We start from the raw sequence: 8,417 nt of genomic DNA, 5'->3' as shown, positions 1-8,417 counted from the left end.
GCAATGAGGGCTAAGTGACTTGCCCAGGGTCACACAACTATTAACTGTCAAGTGTCTAAGACCGAATTTAAACTCAGATCCTCCTTAATCCAGGGCCACTACTTTATCCACTATACCACCTAGCTGCCCCCCAAATATATATATATATATATATATATATATATATATTTTTTTTTTTTTTTAGTGAGGCAATTGGGGTTAAGTGACTTGCCCCGGGTCACACAGCTAGTAAGTGTTAAGTGTCTGAGGTCGGATTTGAACTCAGGTACTCCTGACTCCAGGGCACTGCGCCACCTAGCTGCCCCCCCCAAATATATTTCTTAATAGGAGAGACATGAATAAGCCAAGACTTGTTATTCTATATTTGACTTCAGAGTCTTTTTTTTTAACAACAAATTACAATGAAAATAGAAATATTCTGGAACAGCAAACCTACTCCATCTATCCCCTTTCCTCTATAATTCTTTTTTTCTTACTTTCCCATTTTGGTTTTACATTTTTCTGGAAATTTTTCTTCCTTGGATACAAAGAAATAACTAAACATGTCTAGATACACAAGCTCTCTTGAGAGTTTTGACCCAACCAGTCAAGTCACCCAAACAGCTGGCTTGATTGTTTTATAACAAGAATGAATGATAATGGTAGGAAAGTTAGAATCCTGCTACATTGATAACCTCAAACTAATAAAAGAATAAGGAAAAGGCCTCCAACTCATTAGATGGTTCCTTTCTTGATGATTCATAGAAGGGTAAACAACAAGATCATACATGATGGAAAGGTGTGGAAGAGTCATGATCTGTCCTGGTGAAAAGAGTACCCTCAACAGTGAGATCATAGATCCAGGTAAGTACAGAGTGGGCCAAAAGTTATGAAGATATTTCAATATATATTTTTTTGTTTTTAATTAACAATACCATGGCTTCATATATAGTATGTATAGGAAATTAATTTCTATTACATGTGAAAAATCAAATCTCATAAATGGTGAAAAATAAAGAAAAAATAATTTTCAAAAAGTGATTAAAACATTGTGTCTTTTGGCCTACCTTGTACTTGTTTTTTGGGTTTTGGGGTTTTTTTTTTATTTTTTTGTTTTTTACTACTCTAAGCTTATCTATGCAGGCATAATTTTAGTATTCTGCTTGGAAAGACTGAGGTTGTAATTAGATTGATAAGAGATGAGCAGAGTAGATGATGATGTTAATAAAGAACTTGAGTGGTATTTACTTTCAACATGTAATAGAGATAATTTTAGGATCACATATCTTACAAACTGGAAGAGATCCTAGTCCAGTTTTCCAATCTTTAAATAAGTAAGGCATTAACATTCTTTTCTGATAGATGAGAAAACTGATTCAAGATCACAAACAAATGGTAAGTTATTGAATCACAAATCTCCTTAGCTAATAATAACATTGCTCCTTCCTCTATGCCTTCTTGTTAATAATTGATGACAACAATGGGGCTACATAGCTTAATAATGGATTGGTCTCTAGTGGATAGAGCACCAGCCCTGGAGTCAGGAGTACCTGAGTTCAGATCCGGCCTCAGACACTTAACACTTACTAGCTGTGTGACCCTGACAAGTCACTTAACCCCAATTGCCTCACAAAAAAAAATAATAATGGATTGGTCTCAATGTCCAGAAGGACCTGGATTCAAATCCCACATGTGTTATCCCACACTGGTTGTGTGCCCCTGGGCTAGTTACTTATTCTCTCAGTGCCATTTTTACCCTGCTGATTTACATTAGTAAAGGAGTTTCAAAACTAGGAAATTCCTAAAAGTGAAATCACAATAATTTATTGTGTGTAATAAAGTATAGGCCTTTTGAGAATGTACATGTTGGCATTATCCTTTACATCCACTATATGCTCTGAGATAAAGACATTCCCTCCAATGGTACAGATCAAAACCCATTTCTTCCTTCTCCTTGCCCATATTCTCTTATGCATGTTTCAAAGTGGTTCTCCTCAGTATATCTGATTTCTTCCCCATAGGTCATTTTAAATTCTGTGGGAAGATTGAGATATGCTTATTGTAAGTTTGTTCTTCCTTACTTTTGGTACATAACTAGCTTACCTTGTTTTCTGAACATATGTTTCCTGATATACGGGGGTTGGGAGGAGGCCAGAAGATTAAGACAGTAAGAGAGGAGACAGACAGAGGAAGGGGGCCTTACGGAGTAAGGGGCTTTTCAGGGTTCAGTGGCAGTGCTGAGAGGGGGCAGACGGTACAAGAAGGTTGGAGAAGACAGACAGGAAGGCTGCTACAAGGACACTAAGGAGACTGAGGCTACGTAAGGAGGGGGGAGACGGAGAAAAAGCTAAAAGCAAAGATGCAGGGGACACTGAAGGACCAGGAAAATGAACAGAAAAAGGATGGACAGAAAGAGGTCAGTGAGAAAGAGACGCTAGAGACGCTTTGGAGAGGATGCTGGAAGATGCAGGGGGAGTCGACAAATTGAAAGGGGCTTGGAGTTAGAAGAAAGGCACTGAGCAGTGAAAGTGAAGCAGGGGAGTTTGGAGTGAAGGAGAAAAAGAGTGAAAGTTGGAGAAAGCTGGAGCATACCCTAAGGCAAGAGGCAGCACCAGCCCTTATTGTAATAAAAGCAGACAGGTTGTATAGTTTGCATTTCTTTACCCTTATCATTTACATTGTTTTTTATAAATAAATTCTGCTTTGGTTATTTAATTAAGAGGCTTCTTAATCATTTGCTTATCAATTTGGGAGCAGTGTGGAGAAATTTTTATATGGCCCATATTAAATTAAAACAGTCAGATAGTCAGCCAGTCAAAAATCCTCAGATTAGGTCACCAGATAGATTAGGCCCCCCCAAATTAGGCAAATTAATAAAATATTTTATATTTGAATGGTGACTGCAGTGGAACTTATGGCCCAACTATAATTTTTTTCTAAAGTTATAATATTTCAGTTATAGATATAATTTTTATAAGTACAATTATATAATTTTTCAGATTAAGATTACCTAGTTAATAATTTTTTTTACAGTCACTTTTCACTTATAAATCATTTTGATGATTTGGTGTAACTTACTTACTTAGCAACATCTCCTCTTGTTGACATTTCTATTGCTTTTTGTGTCCACTTGCCTTCTTTATTACTGTGACTAGCATGCTATGATTTTTCACCTGTTTCACATCCCTGGAAGAATATAGGGATAGAGATAGAGATAGAGATAGAGATAGAGATAGAGATAGAGATAGAGATGGAGATAGAGATGGAGAGATAGATATTGATAGATGATAGATAGATATTTGTTTGTTTGGGGGGGGTTGTTCTTTTTTTGTTTTGTTTGCTTTTGCAGGGCCCATGATGGGTTAAGTGACTTCCCCAGGGTGACACAGCTAGTAAGTGTCAGTGTCTGAGGCTGGATTTGAACTCAGGTCCTCCTGAATCCAGGGCCAGTGTGTTATCCACTGCATCTGCATCATCCTAGCTGCCCCAATAATAGATATTTTAATAGACTTTTGTATTAGGAACTGAAATACACTATAGAATGTACCAAAGTAACCCCTGTCTCTTCTTTTCCTCCTATTCAATTATAACCACAGCTCAACATCAATCAATAATAACAGACTAAGATCTGTGTATTGAGAGACTAACCCCCAATGGATGGTTTATTGAATTACTTTTCATTGGACAAGAGACATTATTCATCTATTTGTTTTTTCTTATGTAGACTGCCAAGCTGATCTCATTTCATGGTAGTGGATTTCTTTTAGAAGGCAAATTGATATTCTGGGGTTCACTCAATAAAGAATATATCAACCAGAGACATTCAAAGGCTTTGGTATTCATATTGATATTCTTTTTAAGCACTGAAATTTCCTAGTTCCTCAACTTACTCATTTCACATGACCTACTGCTCCACCTTCCTCAGATGCATGTTGTTAAATGTTTACTAACAGTCTCTCAAGAAAAAAAAAATGATAGCTTAACACAATCTTTTAATTTGATCTGGATTATTGACACATTCTAAAGCCCAAATAATCAACAAAACAATAAATTAAACCCTAATTTATTTCCAGGTGCAAATGCTAACACTAAAAATTTAACAATTGACTCTTCAGAGGCAGTTCCATTTAGCACATCCCCACTTCAATTATATCTGGAAATGGTCCTGTCGTTGACCTTGCCATCACCTACAAAACTCAGAAATTTTCTTATTTGATCACAATCTGTTGGCATTCAACCATTTCCCCTGTCTTGCAAACTCCAAACCTGTTTTTTTACTTCACAATGACTTATGATCCCTTCACTCTTCAGTTCTTTCCCAGGTCATCCATTTTCACTCCACCTCTCCTCTTTTTTGTTTTTGAGCTGTTGGTGAGCCAGGCTCAACTCTATACTGTTCCCTTGCTTTCTTATCTTCAACTGTCTTTCTTGCCTTCTCAAGCCTCAGCCTTGAATTACTCTCACCATCTGTTGTCTTTGCACCTACTCACATGCTGCTGATTAAAGCAGGAGAAAAATCTGAAACTGTGCTGACTGAATTGTTTACAAATTTATGTTACCTAATCTCAACTGGGACCTCACTGCAGCAAGGCAGGCCCCTTTTATTATCCTGCTCACCACAAAATTTTTTTTTTTTGCAAAGCTTTTCATCCATACTCAAATCTCCCCACCATCCTCCCATTTGAAAAATTTGCACTGAAAAAATTTGAGGTCAATCACTGAGGTGATACGCTAAACAGAAATAGAGGGATTTTAAAAGAAATCTAAAGAGTTTAGGGGAGATAAGATATTGATTGAATTTCATTATGAACTTACTATGTTTGAGACATTAATGGGACTACCAGGTAAAGTTGCCCAATAATGTGGGACTAGAATTCAGGAGAGGGATTAAAGTGACACATATTGATTGTAGAGTCAGCAGTATAAAGATAATTATTAATTTCATGAAAGTTGGGGGGGGGAGAAGAGGAAGACACATATACACACATGCACACACAGATACACATGTCACTCCAGGAATTTTTCTGGCTGTCTCTCAATACTGGAATCCTCCCCCTTCTATCTCTGCCTACTGGCTCCCCCTGCTCCTTTAAATTCAAATAAAATCCCATCTAAGATAAGAAGCCTTTCTCAATCCCTCTTAATTTGAGTGTCTTCCCTTTTTATTTCTTTCTATTTTTCCTGAATATAGTTCATTTGTAAATATTTGTTTGTTGTCTTCCATTAGATTGTGATATCTTGAGGCAGGGATTATCATTTAAATCTTTTGGTCTCCACAGTGATTAGCACAATGCCTAGCAAATAGCATGTGCTTAAAAAATGTTTTTAGGTTGATAACTGGAGTCAAGATGGTGAAGAAAAGGCAGGGACTCACCTGAGTGCTCCCAAATTCCATTCTATAAAACTTTCTTTATTTTTGAGGCAATTTGATTAAATGACTTGCCCCAGGGTCACAGAGCTAGTAATAGCTGAGGCCACATTTGAATTCAGATCCTTCTGACTGCAGGACCAGTGTTCTATCCACTGTGTCACCTAGTTTGCCCCAAATATCTTTAAATAACACCTCAAAACAAATTCTGGGGTGGCAGAAGAAACAAAAGAATTAGGTGAAACAATTTTCCAGCCCAGAACAACTTAGAAGGTCATCAGGGAAAGTCTGTTGCACAGGGTGAGAGGGGAGCACAGTCCAGTGTAGGCTGTGGCCAATCAAAGACTGGGCCTCAGCAAGCCAGGCAGCAAACCTTGTAGGCCACTGAATCAGAAGCAGCTTCTGGATCTCTTAGCCCACAAATGGTAAGGGAGTTGGACAACCTGATCAGAAGGACATTACAGGTTGTGCCTTTATTGGCACAGGTGCAGGACTCTGTTTCATTGCCCATACATGGATTTGGGTCATGTCACAGTCCCAGGTCCAGGAGGAGCACTAACACACCAGAGTTTGCAACTACAGGGGAGCAGGGAACCTGGTCACAGTTCCAGGAAAGAGTGTCTGTGGTAGCTCATAGAGCAGAGCACAGTGCAGGAGTGAAGAGACAACACTGTTCCTTTCATCATACCACTTTGGAAAAACTGAAGTCTTACAGACCACCAGAACTAGCCCTGAAAACAGATACACAGAAAACCTAAATCTTGTAATTAACAGAAGAAATAAAATACTTAAATAACCCAATCTTAGAAAAATTAACTGAACAAGCATCACTGAACTTCCTAAGAAAAAAACCTGAGGACCAGATGGATTAACAAGTGAATTCTACAAACATTTAAAGAATAGTGATTCCCCAATACTATGTAAAACTACTTAAGAAAATAGGTGGAGTCCTACCAAATTATTTTTATGAGATAAATATGGTGCAGATACCCAAACCAGGAAGAGCCAATTACAACTGTGAAAGAGATTTTACAGCAAGTATCTCTAAGAAAATGTCATTTCTCAAATATATAGGAAACTGAGTCAAATTTATAAATTTATAAATCAGAGCATTCCCCAATTGTATAAATGGGTCAAAGAATATGAACAGGATGTTTTCAGACAAAAAAATCAATAATCTAAGTAATTTATAGTCATATAAAAAGTTATAAATCACTATTGATTACAGAAATGCAAATCAAACAACTCTTAGGACTTATGATGAAAAATGCTATCAATCTCCAGAGAAAGAACTGATGGAGTCTGAATGCAGATTGGGACATATTTTTTTAACTTTCTCTATTTCTTGGGATTTTTTTTGTCTCTACTTTCTTTCACAACATGACTAATATGGAAATGTTTTTCAAGAATGCACTTTATAATCCATACAAAATTGCTTCTCAATGAGGGGAGAGGGAGCAGGAAAATGGGAGGTAGAGAATTTGGAATTCAAATGTTGTAAAAAAATAATGGTTAAAATTGTATTTTTACATATAATATGAGGAAAATAAAATACTAAGAATAAGAAAAAAATAAATTACTGAATGACTGTACATCTCTTCTTATCTCATATTACTTAGGTGTGCCTTCTGCGCTATTTCTTCCTTCACCCAGTCTCACATAATCAAATGGCCCTTCTCTTTGCCAAGGCAAACCCATCTACTTGCAAAAGTATCACATTCTATCCCATAACCTCAGCAGATTTCCCCTCTTATCATCCTTACTCCATCACTTTTCTTCCATCTCTCCCTATCTACTGGCAGCTTTTCTTGTTTTCTCTATCCTCAAAACAAAACAAAACAAAACAAAACAAAAACCTCACTTGATCTATTTGTATCCCTCTTACCTTTTGGGAATAAATTCCTTGAGAAGAGTATTTGCATATGACACCTTCACTTCCTTTATTCTCATTCTTAACTGTCTACAGTATAGCTTCTGACCTCATTTAACTGTTCTCCCCAAAAGTTGCAAGGGATCTCTTAACTGTCAAATCTGATGGAATGTTCTCAGTCATCAATTTTCTTGACTTCCCTGCAACCCTTAACACATTGACCACTATGCTCTCCTTGATGGTTTCTTCTCTCTAGGTTACCATGACACTACTCTAATCCTAGTTCTGCCCTGACTTATCTGATTGATATTTCTCAATATCCTTTGCTGGATCTTCATCTAGATCATATCCACGTATGGTAGGTATCCCTAGGGTCCTACTGTAGACCAGCTTTCTTCACCTAATAGACTATTTTGCTTGATGATCTCATTAGCTCTCATAGATTCAATTATGACGATTCTCAGATAAACTTAACAGCCCTGCTAAATTCCAGAGTCACATCCCTAACTGCCTAATGAACATCTCAAACTAGCTGTCCTATACAGATCTTCAACTCAGCATGTCCCAAATTGCACTATCTTCCCCCTAAATATTCCTTGCTTATAAACTTTTTCTATTAATGTTAAAGGCACTGCCATCCTCCTAGCAACCCTCATTCACAACCTAGGTATCACATTCAACTCTTCACTCTCAACCCCTAAATCCAATCTACCAAGTCCTGGAGGTTTTACCTTCAGAACATTTCTTGCATATAGAACCTTCTCTCTTCTCACACTGCCACAACCCTTAAACCTGCACTTTTTCAATAGCTTTCCAATTTGTTTCTCTACCTCAAGTCTCTATCTACTCCAGTCCATCCTCCATTCCACTGTCAAAGTAATCTTCCTAAAGCGCATATCTGATTCCCAATAAACTCCAGTAGCTCCCTATTACCTTCAGGATCAAATATAAAATCCTCTTTTTATGTAATTCAAAGTCCTTCCTAAATTGATACCCTCTTGCTTTTCTAATCTTACATCTTACTCCTATAATCCAGTAACACTGGCCTCCTTGCTCTTCCCAGCACAAGAAAATTCATCTCCAGACTCTAGGTATTTTCAGTGGCTGTCCCAATTCTAGATTTCTCTCCCTCTATATCTCTACCTCCTGGCTTCCCTGGCTTCCTCCTTTTCTATAAGGGAAAAGATCAATAATCAATGC

Source organism: Dromiciops gliroides, chromosome 1 (assembly GCF_019393635.1).
Source record: "Dromiciops gliroides isolate mDroGli1 chromosome 1, mDroGli1.pri, whole genome shotgun sequence".
NCBI lineage: Eukaryota > Metazoa > Chordata > Mammalia > Microbiotheria > Microbiotheriidae > Dromiciops > Dromiciops gliroides.
Note: the sequence above shows the minus strand (reverse complement) of the source record.